The sequence below is a fragment of the Canis aureus genome, chromosome 27, assembly GCF_053574225.1.
Source record: "Canis aureus isolate CA01 chromosome 27, VMU_Caureus_v.1.0, whole genome shotgun sequence".
NCBI classification, from domain to species: Eukaryota; Metazoa; Chordata; class Mammalia; order Carnivora; family Canidae; genus Canis; species Canis aureus.
The window spans coordinates 29551596-29577608 of NC_135637.1; the positions used below are offsets into that span (position 1 = coordinate 29551596).

The 26013-nt window shown below is 44.6% G+C and overlaps 1 pseudogene across 1 annotated transcript in view; it reads left to right on the top strand.

Annotated features, from left to right (window-relative positions):
• Positions 1-2351: 2351 nt before the first annotated feature.
• LOC144299429 (immunoglobulin lambda variable 1-47 pseudogene) overlaps positions 2352-26013 on the top strand; it is a 365984-nt pseudogene continuing 342322 nt past the window's right edge. The window contains exon 1 of the transcript XR_013366169.1: positions 2352-2433. The product of XR_013366169.1 is annotated as an immunoglobulin lambda variable 1-47 pseudogene (transcript). The remainder of the gene's footprint in view (positions 2434-26013) is intronic.

Consider the following 26013-nt stretch of genomic DNA (forward strand, 5'->3'; position numbering starts at 1 on the left):
CCTTCTTATGGCATTCGCTGGCTTGAGGACAGATGAGATAGACAGATGTATGTCACGCAACAAAACCTGGACTTTGGATTGTTGCAAGGTCTCCGCTCATGTGAGTCCTCACCACTAGAAACAAATCCCCCTCCAGGAAACGATCTTTCAGACACATGCCTTTTATTTCTAGAATCAGCTCCAGGGAGAACCATGCATCAGAAGTCAGAAGTAGAAAAGGGGGCAAACTGTCCTCTTCTCTCTCTCTTCTCTGTACAATATCCTTGGCTCTGTAGTTTGTGGGTTTCTCTGTACTTCCATAATTCAGACTAAGCCTGTGCTCACCCACCATCCTCAGGGTCACAATCTCTGGAATATAGATTCCCAGTCAACAGGAAACACCAGCAACATCCTGTATAACTGGGGTCCTGTCAGCGGGGCAGCCAGGATTTGCCCTTAACACCTGCTCTCCTGGGACAGGGCTGATTCTTGGGAATCCCAAAGGCATCTCTGTCCCTATGGGCAGATCATCCCCTGACCATCCCTGGCCTCAGTCAGCACCTGAGGCTAATCAATACATTGATTCTGGGAGCCCAGCATCAGTACTATTCTTACAGTTCTCAAAGTCCATGGTGACGTGGATCACACCCTCCCTGTACTCACAGGACTGGACTGTCACACCCTGAGTCACCCCCCTGACACCTCCAAAGAGGCTGGACCTCTGTGGAGAAAACTTCTTTCCCAGCTCTGGACCACAAGGTCTCATCACCACGTCTCCACCACTCACATGTGGGACCTTTGACATAAACTTTGGGTGCAGCTGGCCTTGGGTATTAGAAATCCCTTCTCATAGTCATGGATGGCTGAGTGAGCAAGAAATCTGTCCTGGACATGCTGGGTACCAGGCAGAGGGACTACAGCTGTGTCCACCCAAGAGTCAAGTCTGACCTCAGATTTCTCTGCCCTGGAAGCTCTGTGTGTGTTTGGTGATTCCATTGCTGACATGGCTCTGAACTTTGTAGGCATAGGCTCTCCTTGAGTTTCATTACCAATAATTTTTGACTTTCCTGATTATAGAATAAAACTCATAATACTAAACCTATGACCAAAAATAGAAAGTCGATTTCATAAAGTTTGTAGACTCTGTTTCAACCAAGAACAGAAGGCATCCTTTTACAGTTTTTGCATCCAATTTCTTGGCCAGATTTTATATCCATATTCCCTCTCACTAAGCACAGATCTGGGAAAGGTGGATAGTGTTTCCACCTGCAGACTCACAATGACTTTGTCACTGAGTTTAAAAAATCTTATCGTGAGGAATATTGTGTGAAAAGGCCACGTCCATTTTAAATGCACAGTTGACTAAGTGGTGACTCATACATCACTCTGTCCCTTGGTCTCTGTCAGAGCAACTTCAGCAGTCACTCCTGTCTGACAAGAACTTCCAGCATCTTTACCCCTCTGCTCTGATGTCAGCAACACTCGCAACCTCATGAGGCTGGGCTCCTGCAGTCTTGTGAGCATGTGCTGGGAAGAGAGTCTCTAGGAAGAAGTCCCTGCCCACAGTGTGTGGGAAACTATTGTGACAACCAAATGCAAGTAGTGACAGGTGACAAAGGTTCTCAGCATATTATCTCCTCAGAATGAACTCAAGGGGTTCTACCCAAAACGTGGAGAGATTTCTCCCTGTCTCTTCATTGATGTACAAACCTCCGAGGAAGGAATCCTATAGAACTCAGGCAGGAGTCACATAACAGGAGAGAACACAGCATCTCACAAGGAAGTTTCCAAATGTCCATAGAGACCCGTCACTGCTCTGGACTTGATCCTGATCCAAGAGGAGTTGGCATAGAGACACCACCTCAGTCCTGAGTCAAGAACTCACATGAGGCTTCGGATACATGTACCCCTGAGGAGTCTAGGTAAAGCAGAAAGTTTGTCCTCAGGTTATAAGAAGTTACATAAGGGGACCGTGACCTGGCCCTAAAGCAGTGGACAGAGCAGTGGGGAGGCACACTTTGTTTTAGATGGGCTCTGATCACCAAGTCACACAATAGTGTATCTGGGATTGGACACCAGGGGGTGATGGGGTCCATTTCTGAAGAGTCAAGGATAATTATAGCTGGGACCTGCCACCAGGCACTGCCTGTGTCCTCTGTTGAGGGCTCACACCTGGGACCTCCCTAACTCAGGTTTCTACACAGCCCCTCCCCTCAACTGCCCACATCCTTCACATCACCAGGCAGAGGGACTTGACCCAGGGCCACTGAGGGACCAGACAACTGGGGACTTATTTGCACGGGAGAGCGCCTCCCTCTCCCAGAGGATGAAGAGGGGAAGGGAGAGATGAGGGGAGGCTCTGCTCAGCTGTGGGACCACAGAAGGCAGGATCAGTGAAGACCTCCACCATGGCCTGGTCCCCTCTCCTCCTCACCCTCCTCGTTCACTTCACAGGTGAATGGATGTGGAGACCGTGAATGGGGCCTGGGAGGATGTGTGCCATCCTGCATCCTTCTCTTGTCTCTAGACCCCAGCATCACCCTCTCTGTGTCTCTCCCCCTTTCAGGGTCCTGGGCCCAGTCTGTGCTGACTCAACCGGCCTCCGTGTCTGGGGCCTTGGGCCAGAGGGTCACCATCTCCTGCACTGGAAGCAGCTCCAATGTTAGTTATAGCAGCTATGTGGGCTTGTACCAGCAGCTCCCAGGAACAGGCCTCAAAACCATCATCTATAATACCAATACTCGACCCTCTGGGGTTCCTGATCGATTCTCTGGCTCCAAATCAGGCAGCACAGCCACCTTACCATTGCTGGACTTCAGGCTGAGGACGAGGCTGATTATTACTGCTCATCCTATGACAGCAGTCTCAAAGCTCCTACGGTGCTCCAGGCCTATGGGGAAGTGAGACATAAACCTACTTACCCATCTACAAAGTGAGTGAGCGCCCCAGCAGCTGCCTGGCTCCCCCTGGGTTTCTGCTGATTCTTCAGTTGATGCTTCAGGTCCAGTTGCATCTTGGGGTGCCTCCTGGGAATGGAGACTCCTTCATCGTCTCTCACCTCAGAGTCACTCAGATTAGCCCCATTTGTACACAACGAGTCTTTAAAAATACCGAAAATTTTGTGCTCATGAGCTGGGACAGTTTCTTCTAGACTAGTGAACATTCACTTATCATCTTCTGATTTTTTAGTAAATGAAACTCTCATAAGTCATGAAGCTGTCATGGTCCTTCAGCCCCGTCCCTGCTCTGCTGTTGCACATGTCAGCGCTCTGTGCAGCTGGGATCATTATTCCCTTAGCTTCAACCAAATGACTAGTTCTCATTATTTGATGTTGTATTGAACACATAAATCAATGCCATACTCAAAATTATATAAAGTAAAAAAAAATCTTTGTAGAGAAAAATCCCGATGTGCTTGTTTATGAAAACTTTTTTCATATTACCTCAGGTGAAAGGAATAAAAATCTACACACTAATTTTTATACGAGCTTTTTAAAATTATCAGACTTGAGTTAAGAAAAACGTCCTCCAATATTATGAATATTCATAAAGAGTGATATTAATCAACATTTAAAGAAAATAAGTTTTGAAGTTCAAAAATATGCATGAGTATTAACTGCACATTTCTTTATTTTATTTTTTTATTCCTGAGAGAGAGAGAGAGAGAGAGAGAGAGGCAGAGACACAGGCAGAGGGAGAAGCAGGTTCTGTGCAGGGAGCTCAACAAGGGACTCAGGAGTCCAGGATCACGCCCTGGGCCGAAGGCAGGTGCTAAACCGCTGAACCACCTGGGGATCCCCTAATGGCACATTTCATAGGGAAGAAGAACATACCACAGGCTACATTCCACATCACTGGAATTCATTGTATTTTGGAAGAGACAGGAATCTAGAGGTGGTAAGGAGGCCAGGGATTGACAGCAGGTGGAGGAAGGAGGAGGGTGAGTGTGTGAGGTGACTGTATTCATGATAATGTCACTCTCCTCTACAGCACTGTGACGGCAGCCACACCACACTGCTGTGCTATCACAGCTCAGCAAACTGTACCCCAGAGTGACAGCACCTTCGTGCAGGCAGAGAATGTCATCTAGGTTTCTGGGGGCTGTGATGGGGCACAGGGTGACATCATCCCATCCACTGATCCAAGGAGGTGTGACCCTGTGTGGGAGTGGGGAGCTGTGACCAGAATGCAGTGCTCCTCCCCTGGGGGATGAAGGGATGAGAGAGACCCCCAGCTCTGCCTCCCTGTGGCTGGGGATCTGGGGGTGTGCAGGTGGGTGCAAAGGTTGGGGTTCATCTCCATCCCCACTTCTTCATGACACCTGATGTCCAGGTACTGCAGCCTGACCTTGGACATTCAGCTTGTGCTCCTCTGTGACTCCTCCTCCCCTTGGGGTTTGAAGGTCTGCAAACATCCCTCCCAACACACACTCACTGTCCTCAATCCTCCCTGAAAATTCCCTTGCAGGACATGAAGAGGGGCAGGTCTCACCTCATTGGACACACGACTCACCCCTGAGGACTCGCAGCAGACGGGAGGACTCACTACGCCACATGCTCCTGGGACGCTGCAGGGAAATACCCGGGAGTCAGCCTGGTTTGAGGGATCAGGCCTGCAGGACTCCTGTCCCCCATCTTGCACTGGGGGAGGGGACCCAGGAACCGGACTCAGGTTCCTGCCCCCCCACACGACCACACCCACCCCGAGGTCTGCTCACCAGGCCTGCACAACCTGTCTATGTCTCTCGTCCTTGCAGGGTCATGGGCCCAGTCTGTACTGACTCAGCCGCCATTAGTGCTTGGGGCCCTGGCCAGAGGGTCACCTTCTCCTGCCTTGGAAGAGTCCCAATATTGGTGATTATGGTGTGAAATGGTACAAGCAGCTCAAAAGGACAGACCCCAGACTTCTCATCTATGGCAATAGCAATTGATCCTCGGGTCCCCAATCAATTATCTGGCTCTGGTTTTGGCATCACTGGCTCCTTGACCACCTATGGGCTCCAGACTGAAAAATAGGTTGATTACTAGTGCTTCTCCAGTGATCCAGTCCTGTGGGGCTGTTAGAGGAAAACCTGCTATTCCCAGAGCAGTGGGGATCCCTATGCTGCCCAGACTTCCTGGCCAAGTCAGCTGTTTCCTTTCTCTTCGGCTGAAATCCAGATCTGAGGCTTACCGCAGAGAATTTTGCATACAGTTCTGTCCCCATTGGCTTAAAATCTATCTACCAACCCTGTCCTTGGCAGCAACATATGGGGAATTTTATAAAAATGAATTGAAATTCCTGGTGCCAGGGACTGTCTAGACAGTAGACAGAGTCCAGGATGTAAAGGAAGAACCAGGAGCACAGAATTCAACTGCATCTGAGTCAAGACACGTCAGGAATGTCCAATATGTGTCCTGAGACCAAAAGCTCCCATGAATAGGCCCCCAAATTCCCATCTACTATGATAGTTAGACCCTTGGAGCACCTGGTCAACAGCAACTCTGGCTCTCTGGCCATCTGTGGGCTGAGGACAGAGGATGAAGGGGCCCCCCAGTAAAGCTCCTGTGACAGCATCTCAGGGTTCATGCAGATCCCCTGACTTGTCAGAACTGAGATCAGAACCCTTTTCTCATCTGGCAGAATGGGTCTCCAGGTGTTGGTGAGGTTCAATCTGTGGCTTCTGCTTCTGAGGCTCTTGCTACTGCCACCATCGGCCCACGTCTTTCCAAGGACACCATGTGGGAATGAGGGCTACTCCTTCCCTCCCTTCCTCCAGAACTCATAGCAGCCCCTTCCTAGACAAGGGGTCTCAGAAGACACAGAAGGGCTATGGCTCCCATCTGGTTGGGACACAGAATCTCTTTGACCTCAATTCAGAGACAAGGGAGTGGTAAGCCCACTGTGTTCATCTCTCACCTGACATCTGAGGAATCTGAGGTTCCTATTCTTGGTCATTTACCTATTTGTTCAAGTTTCAACACTATGCTATCCTCCCATTAGTCTTCAGGGGAATGTCTATTTTTTGTATTTCTGTTTCTTATGCTCCTGCTGCTGACGCCATGGACCAAGGTCCATCCAGGGGAACCACATGCAAAAGAGGCTCCTCCTATCCCTTCTGTCCTCAAAGCTACTCATACCAGCCCATTTGTAGACAAAGAGGCTTCATGAAAACAAAAATTTCTTGTCCTTATCAGCTGGGGAACACTTACTTCTATGCTGATTTATATTCATTTTTTTCTTTGTGATTTGAATTAAATGAAAGAAATTATTTTGCACTTGAAAATATCATGGGACCTCAACTGTACCCATGAAGTGCTTGAAGACTAAGTCAGCCCTTATTTTAATCTGATATTATTATCTACATGAGTATAACTGGCACTGAGCAGTTTCTAATCTTGGGTGATTTCTAAATAGATGCCAGTGTAAAATTAAATAAATACATCCAAAACATTTGCCACAGGGAAACCTCCATGTGAATAATTACAGCAGATTCATTCACAATCATTAAAAACTGCAAGTGCCTAGAAATCCACATGTGGATATTAATTCCAAGTTTGTATCTAATCACCCAAAGCTGGGACCAACTAAGATGTTACCCAGGAAGGGGCCCACATATAAAACATGATATGTTCATTGTAGGATCACAGTTTAACCACATTTTAAAAGATGCAAATCTTCCAAGAGAAGGCAGACATCTGCCATCCCTGGGGTCTACGGAGGAAAAGGGGTTGAACGTGTGGACAGTCATCTTCTTATGGCAGGCCCGTCAGACCACTACATTTATCCTTCTGCAATTTTTTTATTTTCAAGCATAAGCCCGGACAGTGAGTCTTCTTTAGTAAGAATGGTGTCACCCACAGTGACAATGATATTTTAGCAGAATTTATATGTTTTCCCTTCCCTCTGAATCTTGGGTCTGTTGACAATGTCCCCTCAGCTACCACAGCTGCCTTTCCTGACTGGCACGTTTCCAAACCAAATCCACGGGACTCCCCGCATTGGAAACTGAGACTAGCAGCTCTGAAGAGGGCAGGAATGTCTACAGAAAGCAGCCCTGGGCTCTGGCTTCAAGGCAGGAGCCCTTCCAGGTCGAGTGGACACATTCCTGCCATCAGGAGGCAGTATGGGTTTGGGAGGCTCAAGGTCCTGAGGGATGCTGGCTATGTCCCCACAGGCCTGTGAGGGTCAGGATCCTGCTCAGATCTGTCAGGTGTGTGATCTGATGACATCTGTGATCAGTTATGTCTGCTGCCCTGGCTGGAGCACAGGGACAGTGAGTAGAAACCTCTGCCCTGCCTGCAGGGTGTCCACGGTCACACCTGCCACCTGTGGGGTTCCACATCAGGGCCTGTCTGGAGAGGCACAGAGAAGGGGGTCTCCTCTGTGACCAGAAATGTCTCCTCTCCTTGAGGAGGGCTATTCTCCACATGAAGAGCTAGTTGTATGGAGTGAGTCCTTGGAAGAACTGAGCCTTCATGGGGCATAACTGGGTCTTCTGTTTCCCTTCTCGCCCCAGAGCTAAGGATGGGGACTGGACCGAGGGAGGCGCATCGTAAGTGTCTGTTGAATCTGAGCTGAAGGACTCTTCCATGCAAGATGAGATCTGGGACAGGGTGTTGGGCAGACTCCAGGGTAGTAGATTCAGGGGCTTCATTCCGTGGTGGAACACAGAGGGGCAGGAGTCCTGGGGGGACACCTGAGAAATCAGAAGTGGGGCCTGAGGACTTTCAAGCACTTACAAGTGAGCTCCATAAACAGGCTTCGGTGGAGGCACCTGGGGAGGCCATGTCTGCGTGTGAGAGATAAAGTCTGGGTGCAGCGATGAGGGAGAAGCACAGGCCGCAAATCTGAGAGAACTGACTTCTCAGTTTGCACCTCCACTCTTGTTAAATACCAACCTTGGAGGAAGCAGATGGGTAGGAAGGTGCCAGTCCATCTCAACACTGTGCGGAGGGTATAAGACCTGGGATCCAAGGCTCGGGTGGGGCCTGAAGGCCCAAGAGCTGGTGTCTCCACCATGGATGGAATCCTGTCTCCCTCCTCCATGTAGTCACAGGCCAAGTGAGGAGAGTGGTCACTGTCTCCCAAGAACCAGCATCTTCCAGGCCTTACCCCTGTACCATCGCTTCCAGCAGTTTATCACCTGCCTCTTAACTGGAGCCCTAATACGAAATTATTTCCTTTTAAGTTATTGTTTATTTATTTGTGAGAGAGATGAAGAGAAAGGAGGTGGCATAGCAGAATCCTTGCTCAGTGGGGAGCCAAACACAGGACTCCATCCCAGTACATCAGGATCATGACTTGAGCTGAAAGATGATTAACCAACTGAGCCACCCAGGCACCCCCTAATTATACATTCCTAAATACAGATTAAAAATGAGAAAATTGGGGATCCCTGGGTGGCTCAGCAGTTTAGCGCCTGCCTTCGGCCAAGGGAGAGATCCTGGAGTCCTGGGATCAAGTCCTGCATCAGGCTCCCTGCATGGAGCCTGCTTCTCCCTCTACCTGTGTTTCTGCCTCTGTGTGTGTGTGTGTCTCATGAATAAATAAATAACATCTTTAATAAATTAATTAAAAATAAAATGAGAAATTGGTAGACAGGACACAGGACGAACTCTGCATTGCCAGTTGCTGGGGAATATTGTAAAAAGTTGTAATCACAGACTGATTCAGAAGCTGGGACTCAGGCACTCTGAGGTAATTCAACTCTGTCCTTGTCTGTGGATGGTGGGTTCTGCTTGACTTAGCTGCTCCCAGAGTGCACTCCAAGAATGTATCCTTTAAATAGTGATGTGGTGTTTATATGCTGTACACAGGCCTCAATATAGTAAAAGTATCTTCATAAACATAAGACTTAGTGGATGTGTGTGAGGATCTATTTGTCTTGCTGCTGACCAACACAAACCTTGTATGCACTCCTCCTTTGCTTATTAGTCATCTGCTGACCTGGAGTAGCCTTCCTCTTTCTCCTGTCTCTGTTCCCTTGAGGACAGGGGCACATTTCTGCTCATACCTGCGAAGCCCCCTAAAGCGTTGGAAACCCACACCAGGTGAGCGGGGCTGGACATCTTCACTCAGGCACCTGGAATGGAGCAGGGACGTGGGAAGGCAAAGGGTAAGCTGCAGAGAGAGCATGAAGGAGGTCATTGTTGATGTTCTGTAGGAGGTGAGGGGTTCTAAGCAGTCAGTGGGCTCCAGATACCCAGGATGATCACTGGTCGGGTAATACCACCTACGTGGAGATGTTTCTCTGTGACTCTCTTTGCTGTGTGTCCCACATTTGATTTTTTTTCCTTTTGTGTATATGTGTTATTACTGTATCCACGAAGCTCAAAACCTAGCCTGACACCAAGGATGAATTCAACAAGTCTCTATTTTTTTATAATAAATTTATTTTTTATTGGTGTTCAATTTGCCAACATACAGAATAACACCCAGTGCTCATCCCGTCAAGTGCCCTCCTCAGTGCCCATCAACCATTCACCCCCACCCCCACCCTCCTCCCCTTCCACTACCCCTAGTTCTTTTCCGAGAGTTAGGAGTCTTTATGTTCTGTCTCCCTTTCTGATATTTCCCACACATTTCTTCTCCTTTCACTTATATCCCCTTTCTTTTTTTTTTATTTTTTATTTTTTATTTTTATTTTTTTTTCATTTTTCATTTTTTTTATTGGTGTTCAATTTACTAACATACAGAATAATACCCAGTGCCCGTCACCCATTCACTCCCACCCCCCGCCCTCCTCCCCTTCTACCACCCCTAGTTCGTTTCCCAGAGTTAGCAGTCTTTACGTTCTGTCTCCCTTTCTGATATTTCCCACACATCTTATATCCCCTTTCACTATTATTTATATTCCCCAAATGAATGAGAACATACAATGTTTGTCCTTCTCCAATTGACTTACTTCACTCAGCATAATACCTTTCAGTTCAATCCACGTTGAAGCAAATGGTGGGTATTTGTCATTTCTAATGGCTGAGTAATATTCCATTTTATACATAAACCACATCTTCTTTATCCATTCATCTTTCGATGGACACTGAGGCTCCTTCCACAGTTTGGCTATTGTAGACATTGCTGCTATAAACATCGGGATGCAGGTGTCCCAGTGTTTCATTGCACCTGAATCTTTGGGGTAAACACCCAACAGTCAACACCAGGTTCTTGAATGAATGTGTGAATTCACCGGAATAGGATTCCCATGAAGAGGAATAGATCACTTGATGGGATGAGCACTGAGTGTTATACCATATGTTGGCAAATCGAACTTCAATTAAAAAAAAAAAAGAGGAATAGATCTAAGGCAAAGACAATGACTTCTGCTTGTGGAACATTTCATATTTGGAGGGCTGAATTGATCAAATAAGAGTTGGGAACTAAGCACTTGATATTAGGACCGAACAAGAGAAGAACACAGACTTCATTCTTGGTGAAGGTGACAGTCCCATGGACTGGATTAAATGGGTTCCTGCAGGGAAGAAGAAAGGACATGATTAGCCTCCAGCTGCTGATTGAAGAAACCAGAGGGAGTGGCTGGATCATAGAGCATATTCTGAGCACTGAAGACAATGTCCTTGAGCAAATGAACTACAACATACAGGTCAGGTGTATGATCATCTGCTGACAATTCACCAAACCAGGTACCAGGAAAATTGTCATTTGCTTACATAAGCATGAACTTGGTAAAAACACACCATAGGATCAATAAATTCTAATATTTACCTCCTCATCCAAAATTCCTTGGAAAGCTCCCATGGTGGCAAATCTATTGAATAATGGTGCAGGAGTTCAGTGTTGACAGAAAAGAAGTTTCTTCACATGGGGGAGGCAAAGATAGAAGCCCAGATATAAATGTCTAAGAATTGGTTCCTCTATTTCTTTCTATTTTTTGACAGTGTGGCGTGCTGTAAACGTAGAATCTGCAAAATGACATACATCATGCTTCTGTCATGGTAGCGATTAGAGCAGTCTTTCTTTAAGATTTTATTTCTTTATTCATGAGAGACACAGTGAGAAAGAGACATAGGGAGAGAGAGAAGCAGGCTCTCTGTGGGGAGGCCCATGTTGGACTCGATCCCAGGACCCCAGGATCACCCCCAAGCCAAACACAGACGCTCAACTGCTGAGCTACCCAGGCGTCCCAGGCAATCTTTCTCTTATGACAACTTGAAGTAGTGCAACACAAGGTAATTTATGGCACAGTAGGTAAAAACTCTTATCTGGAAGCAAAACTGATGGAAAACTAACAATGAACGTTTATCCAAAATCACAGACCAATGAAGTGGTTCAAAGTGTGTAGGGTCTTCTCTGGGGTGAAAATAGTTGCCATTGATGTACGTTCCTGAAACTCCTGAGATTGAAACACCACTCGAGTGTGAGATACAAAAGAATCAGGTACAATATACTGGAATCGCCGTCTCTAGAAATCAGATGAGAGATGTGAGAATAGACAGGGACCTGGTAAGTTGCAGAAACAAGCTGGACTCAGGTCTTTGGGCCAGGGTGAGTGTGTGCTCTGCAACCAGCAGGGGGCGCGGTGGGACTGCCCTGTGGTCCCTACTCCACTGCTTACTGAGGACCATTGACACTAAGGAGCCTGGTCCTGGGGGCTGGGCCCTGTGCTCCCTGCTGGGAACTCAGGCCTGGCAGAGATTTCTGAGGTATGTCCAGTGTATAATCCTCTACAATGCACACGACAGCTTCTACCCACAGCCTGGAAAGAGTGCTCCCTGGTCCTCAGTGCTGAGGGAACTTCTGGGAGAAGAGGACTCTCCAAACAGAGAGGAACCAGGTAAGAGGAAAGAAATCAGCCTCCTGCTCAGAACTGGCCATGTGTCAATGTGGACTCATCCCTGCTCTGGACGTGATCCTCATCTATGTGATTCTACAAGAGACATCACCTCAGTCCTGTCCCATGAACAGCCCAGGGATCTGTGGACAGACTCACTATGTGGAGCATGAATAGGGAAAAATGTGTCCTGTGGGGATGGGAGGCCACATAAGGGGACATCTGTCCTGGCCCTAAGGAACTTGACATTGGGCAGTGTAATGAGGAGGCAGGAGTTATCCCTAATGGACTCGTGTCACTATGTTGTACAATGCTGTGTCTAGGCCTAGACCCAGGGAGCACCCTTCACATGTTTCTGAGGGATAAGGGTTGATCAGAGCAGAAAACCTGCCACCTGATACTGCCTGTGTCAGGGCTCATAGCTGGGACCTCTGCACCCCTGTCCCATGCAGCCCCTCCCAGCCCTAGCCCTTTGTGTCTTAAGACACAGGGACTAGGGTCTTATTTGCATGGATGGCCCCTCCCTCTCTCAGAGGTTGAATAGGGGAAGGGAGAGATTAGAGGAGGTCTGCTCAGCTGTGGGTCCCCAGAAGGCAGGATCAATCAGTGATGTCCTCCGACATGGCCTGGTCCCCTCTCCTCTTCACACTCCTCGCTCACTGCACAGGTGACTGGATATGGGGAAAGGGGAAGGGATCCTGGGAGGGCACATGGGCTCTGATTTTTCCCCTTTTCTGTTGAAAAGAGCATCACCCTCTCTGTGTCTCTCCCCCTTGCAGGGTCCTGGGCCCAGTCTGTGCTGACTCAGCCGACCTCAGTGTCGGGGTCCCTTGGCCAGAGGGTCACCATCTCCTGCTCTGGAAGCAGGAACAACATCGGTATTGTTGGTGCGAGCTGGTACCAACAGCTCCCAGGAAAGGCCCCTAAACTCCTCGTGTACAGTGTTGGGGATCGACCGTCAGGGGTCCCTGACCGGTTTTCCGGCTCCAAGTCTGGCAACTCAGCCACCCTGACCATCACTGGGCTTCAGGCTGAGGACGAGGCTGATTATTACTGCCAGTCCTTTGATCCCACGCTTGGTGCTCACACAGTGCTCTGGGCCTCGGGGGAAGTGAGACACAAACCTGCCATCCCCACTGTGATGGGGCTGCCGGTGCAGTCCTGAAAGTTTGGCCAAGTCAGTGCTTCTTTGTTTGTTTGATATAAACAGGCGTCTGAGACACCACCTCAAGGAATTTATCTATAATTTTTCCACATTCTCTTAAACTTCTCCTTGAAGTCTGTACTTGGGATCAAGATATTGTATGATTTTCTAAAATTGAGTACCGATTCCTGGGTGCCAAGGTCAGCTGCCCTGAGGACAGAGTCCATGACAGGTCAGGGCAGAAACAGGGACCCTGAATCCAGCTCTGAGTCAGGACACATCAGGAGTGTCCAATATGTGTCCTGCTACCAACAGCTCCATGAGTGGGCAGTCAAATCCTCATGTATTATGATGGCTGGACCTTCTGTGGACCCTGGTCCATTCTCTGCCTCCATGTCTGGCAGCTCTGGCTCTCTGGCCATTGCTGGGCTGAGCCAGGAGGATGAGGTCATGCTTCACTGCCCCTCCAGTGACAGCATTTCAAGGATCACATAGAATCTCAGGTCCTTGAGAACGGAGACCAGAAACCCCTTTGTCATCTGCTGGGAGGGGGAGGCCCCAGCAGCTGCTCTGTCTCAGTGTGTGGCTCCTGTGTCTGCTATTCCTGTTGCCAACATGGGTCCAAGTCCATGCAGGGCTACCACCTGGGTCTCAGTGCTACTCCTTCCCTTGTGACCCCAAAGACATTCACTGTATCATCTTCCTAGAAAAAGGCCTCAAAGAAAAAGAAAGGCCTCAAAGGACACAGAAAGGTCATCTCCCCTATCAGGTTGTGATACAGGGTCTCTTTCTGCTGAAATACATGGAATGGGCATGGCAGGACCAGGCTGATTACCTCCCACCTGACCTCTGAGGAATCCAGGATCTCCATCCTTGGTCATTTAGCTATTTCTAGAAGTTTCCAGACTCATGGAATCCTCTTACTCATCTTCAATATGATTGCCTGTTCTTTTTGCTCATTGAGTGATTGTTTCTGTCACTGATGCACCAATTCCAGAGTATCTATGTCTGAATCATAGATTTGGATCTTCTGACATAACTCCCTTTCCATTCTCATCAATGCTGAATCCTAACCAGGATTTTTTTTTGTTCACTTGCATCCTCTAATACTTGAAGAAAGATGTTGAGTTTATTTATTTAATTTTAAAGATTTTATTGATTTATTCATGAGAGACACAGAGAAAGATAGAGGCAGAGACACAGGCAGATGGAGAAGCAGGCTTCATGCATGGAGCCCAATTTCGGACTTGATCGTGGATTTCAGGATCATGCCCTGGGCTCAAGACAGGCGCTAAACTGCAGAGCCACCCAGGGATCCCCAAGATGTTGAGTTTAATGGTATTTAGGTCACATTTGCATATTCCTGAAATGGTAGAAATGTCTTCCCCCCCACCTCCCCATTAGCTATTTTCCTCGGTGTGAGACTGAGTTTTATGTGTTTGGGAGAGAGTGTGTCATCATTGTAAAATTTCTCTGTTTCTATTTATGTGAATTTTATTTTTTTCTTAATTTTTTTAATATCCTTTTATTTATTTATTTATGATAGTCACAGAGAGAGAGAGAGAGAGAGGCAGAGACATAGGCAGAGAGAGAAGCAGGCTCCGTCACCAGAGCCTGATGTGGGATTCGACCCCGGGTCTCCAGGATCACGCCCTGGGCCAAAGGCAGGCGCCAAACCACTGCGCCACCCAGGGATCCTATTTATGTGAATTTTATGAGGACTTTGCTTTCACATAGACAACAGTTCTTTCTAGGTCTAGCGAGATCATGTAATTTGATTCTGTTAATTCATTAGTATGACTGTTGCTAGAGCAATTATCTTTATGAAAACCCACTGCATACCTATAATAATTCATAATGGTTATGGGGTCTGAATATATTAGTCTGACAATGCAATCTCACTGTTCATAATTTATTTAGAACACTTGAATCACTATTTCTTTTTTTTAGTTCACGGTATTCTGCAATCTTTCTTTTTCTGTACTCTATGTGTCATGTGTATGTATCCCTATTGTCTTCATTTCCATAAGAGTTTAAAATTTCCATTGTTTTAAATTTCATGTATATATATATGACATTTATTTTTAGAGAGACAGAGAAAGGAAAAGATTGGGGGAGAGGCAGGGGGAGAGGGAGTGAGGGAATCTCTAGCAGACTCCCCACTGAGTGATGAATCTGACATGGTGGGACTCGATCTCATGACACTGAGGTCATGATCTGAGATAAAAACAAGAATCAGACAATCAAACGCTTTTCTGGCTAGAACCATGGAGGGTGCAGAAGAGAAGAAAAAGAGGGTTCCTGCTGTGCCAGAAACCCTTAAGAAAAAGTAAAGGAATTTCACAGAGTTGAAGATCAAGCATCTGAGAAAAAAGTTTGCCCAAAAGATGCTTCAAAAGGCAAGGAGGAAGCTTATCTATGAAAAGGCTAAGCATTACTACAAGGACTCCAGGCAGATGTACAGAACTGAGATGCGAATGGCAAGGATGGCAAGAAAAGCTGGCAACTGCTCTGTGCCTGCAGAACCCAAATTAGCATTTGTCATCAGGATCAGAGGTATAAGTCAATCTGAGAAGGACAAACATTATATGTTCTCATTCATTTGGGGAATATAAATAATAGTGAAAGGGCATATAAGGGAAGGGAGAAGAAATGTGTGAGAAATATCAGAAAGGGAGACAGAACATGAAGACTCCTATTCTGGGAAACTAACTAGGGGTGGTGGAAGGGGTGGAGGGCGGGGGGTGGGGGTGAATGGGTGACGGGCACTGACGGGGGCACTTGACGGGATGAGCACTGGGTGTTAGTCTGTATGTTGGCAAATTGAACACCAATAAAAAATAAATTTATTATTAAGAAAATAGAAAATAAAACAGAAAAAAAAAAAGGATCGGAGGTATCAATGTTGTGAGCCCAGAGGTTCCAAAGGTGCTGCAACTTTTTCACCTTTGCCAGGTCTTCAATGGCACTTTTGTTAAGCTCAACAGGCTTCAGTTAACATGCTGAGGATTGTGGAACCATATACAGTAGGGTGTACCCAAACCTGAAGTCAGTGAATGAGTTGATCTACAAGCATGGTTATGGTAAGATCAACAAGAAGCGAAATGCCCTGACAGATAACATATTGCCCGATCTAGTGGTAAATATGGTATCATCTGCATGGAGGATCTGATTCACAAAATCTATACTGTTGGAAAACATTTCAAAGAAACGAACAACTTTTTATGGCCCTTCAAATTATCTTCTCCATGCGGCGGAATGAAGAAAAAGATCACTCATTTTGAAGAAGTTCGAGATGCTGAGAACAGGGAAGACCAGATTAATTGGCTTATTAGAAGGATGAACTAAGGTATCTAGCATGATTATTTTTCTAATCTGATTAGTTAATAAATAACTGCTTTCAAATGGAAAAAAAAAGAATCAATCGGCTGAGTCACCCACACATTCGAAAAAGTATATATATAATCAAATCAAACTATGATCTCTGAAGGTTTGTTAGGTTCTTTTGTTTTCTTTTTTTTAGGTTCTTTTGTTTTCATTTGTTTGTTTGTTTGTGTTTTTTAATATCTTTAAAAAGATTTTATTGATTTTTTCCTGAAAATACACAGAGAGGAGAGAGAGAGAGAGGGGGGGGCAGAGACACAGGCAGAGGGAGAAACAGGCTCCATTCAGGGAGCCAACGTGGCACTGGATCCTGGGTCTCCAGGATCACCCCCCAGGCTGAGGGCGGCGCTAAAACACTGAGCTACCTGAGCTGCCCTTTTTTTTGTGTTCTTATTGGAGTCAGTTTTGCCAACATATAGTTTAGCAGCCAGTGCTCATCCCTTCAAATGCCCCACTCAGTGCCCCTCACCCGGACACCCTATCCCCCCGCCCAACACCCCTTCCACTATGCCTTGTTTGTTTTCCAGACTTAGGAGGCATTCTTGTTTTGTCACCCTCACTGATATTTACTACTCATTTTATCTCCATTCCGTTTCAATAGTGCTTATATTTCCCATATGAATTAAACCATATGATGTATGTCCTTCTCCGATTGACTTACTTCACTCAGCATAATACCCTCTAGTTCTATCCACATTGAAGCAAACGGTGGGTATTCATTGTTTCTAATGGCTGAGAAATATTCCATTGTATACATAGACCACATCTTCTTTATCCATTCATCTTTCGATGGACACCAAGGCTCGTTCCACAGTCTGGCTATTGTGGACATGGCTGCTATAAACATTGGGGTGCAGGTGTCCTGCTGTTTCACTGCATCAATATCTTTGCGGTAAATCTCCAGCAGTACAATTGCTGGGTCATATGGTACATCTATTTTTAACTCTTTGAGGAACTTCCATACAGTTTTCAAGAGTGGCTGTACCAGTTCACATTCCCACCAACAATGATTGAGGGTTCCCCTTTTTCCACATCCTCTCCAACATTTGTTATTTCCTGTCTTGTTAATATTCACCATTCTCACTGGTGTGAGGTGGTATCTCATTGTGGTTTTGATTTGCATTTCCCTGATGGCAAGTGATGGGGAGCATTTCCTCATGTGCTTGTTGGCCATGTCTGTCTTCCTCTGTGAAATGCCTCTTTATATCTTTTGCCCATTTCATGATTGGATTGTTTGTTTCTTTGCTGTTGACCTTACTATGTTCTTTATAGATCTTGGAAACTAGCCCTTTATCTGATACATCATTTGTAAATATCTTCTCCCATTCTGTAGTTTGTCTTTTTGGTTTTTTTTAATGTTTCTTTTGATGTGTAGAAGCTTTTTATCCTGATTAAGTCCTAATAGTATATTTTTGCTTTTGTATCCCTTGCCTTCATAGATATATCTAGCAAGAAGTTGCTGTGGCCAAGTCTAAAAAGGGTGTTGCCTGTGTTCACCTCTAGGATTTTGATGCAATCTTGTCTCACATTTAGATCTTTCATCCATTTTGAGTTTATCTTTGTGTATGGTGTAAGAGAATATGCTAGATTCATTTTTCTGCATCTGGGTGTCCAATTTTTCCAGCCCAATTTATTGAACAGTACTGTCTTTTTTCCACTGGATAGTCTTTCCTGCTTTGTCAAATATTAATTGACCATAGAGTTGAGGGCCCATTTCTGGGTTCTCCATTCTATTCCTTTGATCTATGTGTCTGTTTTTGTGCCAGTACCATACTGTCTTAATGATCAAAACTTTGTAGTACAACCTGAAATATGGCATTGTCATGCCCTGGCTCTGGTTTTGTTCTTCAATATTCTCCTGATTATTCGGGGTCTTTTCTGATTACACACAAACTTAAGATGCTTTCTTCCAACTTTCTGAAGAAAGTCCATGGTACTGTGGAAGGAGCCTTGGTGTCCATTGAAAGATGAATGGATAAAGAAGATGTGGTTTGTGTATACAATGGAATATTCCTCAGCCATTAGATATGTCAAATAACCACCATTTGCCTCGACATGGATGGAACTGGAGGGTGTTATGCTGAGTGAAGTAAGTCAATCAGAGAGGGACAAACAGTATATGGTCTCATTCATTTGGGGAATATAAGAAAGAGTAAAAGGGAATAAGGAGAGAGGAGAGAAAATGAGTGGGAAATATTAGGGAGACAGAACATGAGAGACTCCTAACTCTGGGAAACAAACAAAGGGTGGTGGAAAAGGAGGTGGGTGGGTGTTGGGGGTGACTGGCTGACAGGCACCGAAGGGGGCACTTGATGGGATGAGCACTGGGAGTTATGGTATATGTTGGCAATTTGAACTGCAATAAAACAAAAGAAAGAAAGTCCATGGTACTATGATAGGGATTGCATTGAACGTGTAAATTGCCCTGGGTAGCATAGATATTTTCACAATATTAATTCCTCCAATCCATTAGCATGGAATTTTTTTCAATCTCTTTGTGTCTTCCTCCATTTCTTTCAGAAGTGTTCTGTTGTTTTTAGGGTGTAGATGCTTTACCTTTTTTGTTCTCGTTATTCCTAGTATCTTATGCTTTCGAGTGCAAATGTAAATGGAATTGACTCCTTAATTTCTTTTTCTTCAGTTTCATTGTTAGTGCATAGAAATGCCACTGATTTCTGTGCATTGATTTTGTATCCTGTCACATTGCTGAATTGCTGTATGAGTTCTAGCAATCTTGGGGTGGAGTCATTTGGGTTTTCTATATACAGCATCACGTAATCTGCAGAGAGGGAGAGTTTGACTTCTTCTTTGCCAATTTGAATATCTTTTATTTCTTTTTGTTGCCTGACTGTTGATGTAGGACTTTTAATACTATTTTGAGTAGCAATGTTGTACAGAGTGGACATCCCTGTCATGTTCTTGATCTTAGGGGAAAGGCTCTCGTGTTTCCCCATTGAGAATGATATTTGCTGTGGTCTTTTCATAGATGGCTTTTAAGATCCTGAGGAATGTTCCCTCTATCCCTACTCTTTGAAGAGTTTTGATCAGGAATGGATGCTGTATTTTGTCAAATGCTTTTTCTGCACCAATTGACAGGATCATAGGGTTTTGTTTTTCTCTTTTTGATGTGATATATCCTGTTGATTGTTTTATGAGTATTGAATCAGCCTTGCATCTCGGGGATAAATCCCACTTGGCCACCGGGAATAATCTTCTTAATGTATTGCTGGATCCTATTGGCTAGTATCTTGTTGAGAATTTTTGCGTCTGTGTTCATCAGGGATATTGGTCTCTAATTCTCCTTTTTGGTGGGGTCTTTGTCTGGTTTTGGAATTAAGGTGATACTGGCATCATAAAACTAGTTTGAAAGTATTTTGTTCCTTTCTATCCTTCACAACAGCTTTAGTAGAAAAAGCATTATTTCTTCTTTAAACGTTTGGTAGAATTCCCCAGGGAAGCCATCTGGCCCTGGACGTTTGTGTCTTGGGAGGTTTTTGATGACTGCTTCAGTTTTCTCCCTGGCTTTTGGCCTGTCCAAGTTTTCTATTTCTTCCAGTCAGAGTTTTGGTAATTTGTGGTTTTCCAGAAATGCATCCTTTTCTCCTAGATTGCATAATGTATTGGCATATAGCTGCTTGTATTACGTTTTTAAAATTGTTTGTATTTCCTTGGTATTGGTTGTGATCTCTCTTCTTTCATTCATGATTTTATTAATTGAAGTAATTTCTCTCTTCCTTTAAATAAAGTTGGCTAACGGTTTATCTATCTTATTAATTCTTTCAAAGAATCAAATCCTGGTTTTGTTGATTTCTTCTTCAGTTCTTCTGATCTCTATTTCATTGAGTTCTGCTCTCTTCTTCTGCTTGGTGTAGGTTTTATTTACTGTTCTTCTCCAGTTCCTTTAGGTGTGAGGTTATCTGGTGTATTTGGTTTTTTTCAAAATTTTTGAGGGATGCTTGTATTGAGATGTATTTCTCTCTTAGGACTGCTTTTGCTGTATTCTAAAGATTTTGAATTGTTGTATCTTCATTTTCATTTGTTTTTCTTCTGAAGCTGACTGTATTTTATGCCTTTTTGAGGAAGGGTTTCTAATTATATTGTGTATTTTTTCTAAGGAAATTGGTCTATTTAGGCTTTCTTGGACCATTTTTTCTTCTTAATAAAGTATACCTGTTTTCATGATTTATTTTTCTCCACATTTCATTACTTATCTCCCTAATTGAGTATCATGATTATCATTTAAAAATTTTAAATAGGTTTATCTTATTCTGTCACTGAAAAACCTGACTGTGAAGCACCATTTTGATAAATACAGAACACAATTGTTGGGACACCAGGGGGCTCTGGGCAACTGACAAGAAAGAGGGACTGATGCCAACCTTCTTCACACGTGAGAAAGGCCTGACCCTGCTCCAGTGGGACTTGGAGCAATGACTCCACCCATTTGAGGCTCTTCTGTGCTGTGACTCTATAACCTTCTGGTTATAGAAATTACATGGTGGCTTTCTCTCAACCCATATGTAAACCTACATCATCTTTTCTTTCTTCCTGTGAAAAGAGCCATTACCATGAATTTTAAATAAGGTATAATTATTTGGGAAATAATTTATAACCATTCCATACATTCTGATGTACGGAACAGTCATGAGGAATAAGACCCCATATGTCATGAGTGACTCCATTCCCAAGAGCAAAAGGAAAGAAGTAGCAAGACTGTCCCCAGATATCATGGTGGTGCCCAAGAGACTGTGCAGTCATATTTCCTTCGTCGTTCAATGCCCAATTGCGACCTGAAATGCACTTGAGAACACCACCTGCTACCCAGTCTATCTCAGAGAGAAGACGCTGCTCTCACGTACAGGACGTGGTAGCCACCATGTGACCCCTTGCCCCTACCATGTGGGATACCAGAACTCCCACCTATTTCTACTCTGCACACATGAGCACCAAGAATTACATAGTCAGCATGATTAAGGTCTTTGTTCAGGTGACCAAATGTCAGAGAGGGCAACTGAGGATAGGACGCTTGTGATGGGAAGAATAACTGGGTGGTGTCCAGAGAGGAATGAGGAGGAGCTCCCTCAAATTGGAAGACTAAGGTGAGTGGCAGATGACAAGTTATTCAGTTCACAGGGGCTTCTCTGACATGACAGGAGCCTGAGCTGTGAAAGGATCAATCTTCTCTCAGGTTCCCTATATCCATCCAGCTTCCTCATGCCCTCAGCCATTCACTCCAGAACATTCTGCAGGTTCCTCAGACAGCTCTCCTGTGGAGGGGCAGGGACTCTGTGCCGGGGAACCTGCAAGAGTCCAGGCAGAGGAAGTCCATTCTTTTTGCCTTAGATGGTCCTCTCTCATCTGCACTTTTTGCTTAACCTTCTTTCCTCTCCTGGGCATCTTCATACTTTTGACCTCTTATCCCTCTGGTATTGACTTGGTTCCCCAAACACTAATCACCTCCATTCTCAGAGGACAGGGTGGAAATCTCACCTTCACCTGGGATTCCATTAAGAACGTGTCTCTCATATATTAACAGGCCCAGAGTGATCCTATTCCTATTCCAGAGTGATCCTATTCCAAACAAATTAGAATTTCTGGCTAACACTCAAGGGAAAATTTGAACTCAGACAAGTCAGTAGGAGTGGAAGACACATTTCCCCTAATGGCATTATATTGTCATAGCAAATATAGGCCGAAAAGTCTTAGCACTGAGAGATGCACCCTGACAGGAAAATATATAGGCAACAACAGCAACAACAACAACAACAACAAAAAAAAACAATGCTCAAATGAAAGAAGTCACATAGAAATATTACAAGGTGTGAACCACCTTAGCACTCTGAGAACTTTATGACATTTACTTGTTTCAAAATGATGATAGACTGATAAGGACCTCATGCACCTGGAAGAAGCAACTCAATGTCAGATAATTCTGAAATATCCAGTAATATGAGCACCACGCAATACATCATGTATTTAATAACTGAGGTCAGTAGTGATTTGAAAATAAGTGTCAGGGCCAAAGGCGAGAGGGGGCACCTCCTCATTCTCCTGTCCTGGGCAGTGACACTAAAATGATCCAATTGCACAGTCTGGACACCATCCTAGGAGTGTTGGATGGTGTCAGAGGGGATGGTGGGCTAAGGATGTAAGTGCAATAGGGGGAGCTGTCACATTTGTCCTGTGAGAAAAGACCTCTGGGCCAGACATCTAAGAAAATACACAAATTCTTGCAAACTGGGAAGGCAGTGTCCTCAGTGAAGTGTGATTGTGCTGCACAGGAGTCACTGGAGTCTCATGATTTCTCAGTTCTGACTCACTTTCTCCAGACACATTTCATCCTCAATCCCCATGAAGTCCTTTTCAGAGCTGATGTTCAGGAAGGGGGAGATATCCCATATCTGGGCAAAAAAAAAAATATCTCTGTTGAAAAAAAGAGAGAGAGAGAGAGGATCAACCACAATGAGATACCACCTCAACCAGTGAGAATGGGGAAAATTAACAAAGCAGGAAACCAAAAATGTTGGAGAGGATGTGGAGAAAGGGGAGCCCTCCTGCACCTTTGGTGGGAATGTGAACTGGTGCAGCCACTCTGGAAAACTGTGTGAAGGTTCCTCAAAGAGTTAAAAATAGATCTTCCCTACGACCCAGCAATTGCACTGCTGGGGATTTACCCCAAAGATACAGGTGCAGTGAAACACCGGGACACCTGCACCCCGATGTTTATAGCAGCAATGGCCACAATAGCCAAACTGTGGAAGGAGCCTCAGTGTCCATGTAAAGAAGAATGGATAAAGATGTGGTTTATGTATACAATGGAATATTCCTCAGCCATTAGAAACGACAAATACCCACTATTTGCTTTGACGTGGATGGAACAGGAGGGTAATATGCTGAGTGAAATGAGTCAATCGCAGAAGGACAAACAATGTATGTTCTCATTCATTTGGGGAATATAAATAATAGTGAAAGGGAATAGAAGGGAAGGGAGAAGAAATGGTTAGGAGATATCAGAAAGGGAGACAGAACCAAAAGACTCCTAACTCTGGGAAATATACTAGGAGTGATGGAAGGGGAGGAGGGCAGGGGGTAGTGGTGAATGGGTGGCGGGCACTGAGGGGGGCACTTGACGGGATGAGCACTGGGTGTTATTCTGTATTTTGGCAAATTGAACACCAATAAAAATAAATTTATTATTTAAAAAAAAAGAAATGACAAATACCCACCATTTGCCTCGACGTGGATGGAACAGGAGGGTATTATGCTGAGTGAAATAAGTCAATCGAAGGACAAACATTATATGGCCTCATTCATTTGGGGAATATAAAAAATAATGAAAGGGAATAAAGGGGAAAGGAGAATAAATGATTGGGAAATATCAGAAAGGGAAACAGAACATGAAAGACTCCTAACTCTGGGAAAGGAACTTGGGGTGGTGGAAGCGGAGGTGGGCGGGGGTTGGGGGTGACTGTGTGGCGGGTACTGAGGTGGGCACTTGACGGGATGAGCACTGGGTGTTATTTTGTATGTTGGCAAATGGAACACCAATAAAAATAAATTTATAATAAAAAATAATAATAAAATAAAAAAAAAGAGAATCACCAGTATTGCTACCTGGGTCTAGGGTAAGAGACCCTTGAGGAGGGGAGGATGACAATGCCAACAGTGAGTCCTCAGGGAGCAGAGTTCTGGGGCTTCTCTGCCCTGTCCTGATTCTTCCCTTTACCTCCTCCCTCATCAAAAGGATTTCTTTTCAGTGATGAGGGAAAACATGCAGAGAGAGGTCATTTGTGTTCACTTGCTCCCATTATTTACACAGGATGGTCATCACCCCAGTCTTCCTGTTGCTTTATGGTCAAGCTCTTCTTCAGGGAGCTAACCTGGAATATGCTATACTGTCATCCATATAACTGATTTTCACTTAGAAAAAAATATTCATATTTGCGTCTAATTTGTAATATATATATTCATATTATATATTTGACATTATATTTCAAAAATATATAAGCATTAAACACATATGTTAAATGATGCCTGGGTGGCTCAGCAGTTAAGGGTCTACCTTTGGCTCCAGGTGAGATCCTGAAGTCCTGGTATCCAGTCCCACATCAGGCTCCTGCATGGAGTCTGCTTCTGTCTCTTCCTATGTCTCTGCATCCCTGTCTCTCTGTCTCTCATGAATAAGTGAATAAAATCTTAAAAAAATAAACACATATGATAAATATATAATAAAATATTTTTAAAGACTTTATTATTAGAGCAAGAGAGAGAGTGTGTGGGGGAGGGCAGAGCGAGAGGAGAGAGAAATTTTAGCAGATAGCTGAACAGGTTATCAGGCTGAACAGGTAGCTGAGAACAGGGCTAGATTTCAGGTTCCTGGGATCATATTGAGAGTCAGTACCATAAGTGGGACACTTAACCAACTGAGCCACCTCGCACTCCAAAGGAAATACATTTTATCTAGCCTCTTTATTATCTAATGCCTATTATGATTCTCAAAAAAAATGTGAATCAATATTTGTAAGCAAAAAATGTCAATCAGATACAGGGCGACTCAAACAACAACACCAGCAATAAATAACACAGTAATACCCAAGATAATAAGGGAAACCTATGCAGAACTGTAAAGACCTGTGGAGTTATGGGATATTCTGGGGACCTCTAACCTTTAACACTGGATTAAGATGGCTCTAGATTGGTAATCACCCCGGGCGCTGGCAGAGGACAACTCAGTGCCAGGTTATGCTGAAACCCCTATAGAGGTGACAAGTAGATGTGTGGAATTGAGGCCAAACCTCCTTAGTTCTGTCCTCAATCCATTGGGACTGAACAAAATGGCTTTTGTTTGGAAGCTGGTTTGTAGCATGTATGGATTCAGGCTGTGTGTTCTCTACGCCTCCAGATGAGATCGTCATAAGGACTTTTACTACCAATGCTGGTATCACTTCAGAGCAGTTATTTCTTCTTCAACAAGTCATTAGAAACACTGGTGTATTTCGCCAAACTCATAGGCAAAGATTATAGCAGCAGAACACAGAGACTTGGGGTTTCAGGAACATGGGAGCTGATGGAGAGCAGCTGGTGCCATGACTGGTATGGAACCACTTCTAGTATGACCTGCCTGACTGGAAAATGCGATGTTAAATGATGTTAAATACCTCTAAGAGAAGATGTGTCCCATTTTCTCTGAATAATGACAAAAATAAAGCCTAACAGAGGGATCCCTGGGTGGCGCAGTGGTTTGGCGCCTGCCTTTGGCCCAGGGCACGATCCTGGAGACCCAGGATTGAATCCCATATCGGGCTCCCGGTGCATGGAGCCTGCTTCTCCCTCTGCCTGTGTCTCTGCCTCTCTCTCTCTCTCTCTCTGACTATCATAAATAAATTAATTAATTAAAAAAAAAACCTAACAGAGAAAATCAATAAACCAGAAACAATATATTTCAGATAAATTGCCAATCTTCTGGAGAGTTGAGCAGTCATAAATACACAAATACAGATATATATAAGAAGGAAAGAAAGAAAGGAAAGAGAGACAGAAAAAGAAAGAAAAAAGGAAGGAAGGTTAGAAGTGACACAATGAACTTCTCAAAGCACAAAAAAAATCTCAATAAAGAGTAAGTTAAAGACATTACTAGATATTTCACAAAAGGAGATAGGCAGATGGAATTTAAACGTGTGACATTGTGTTCCATATTATATATCATTAGGGAAAAGCAAATGCAATCATGAATGAG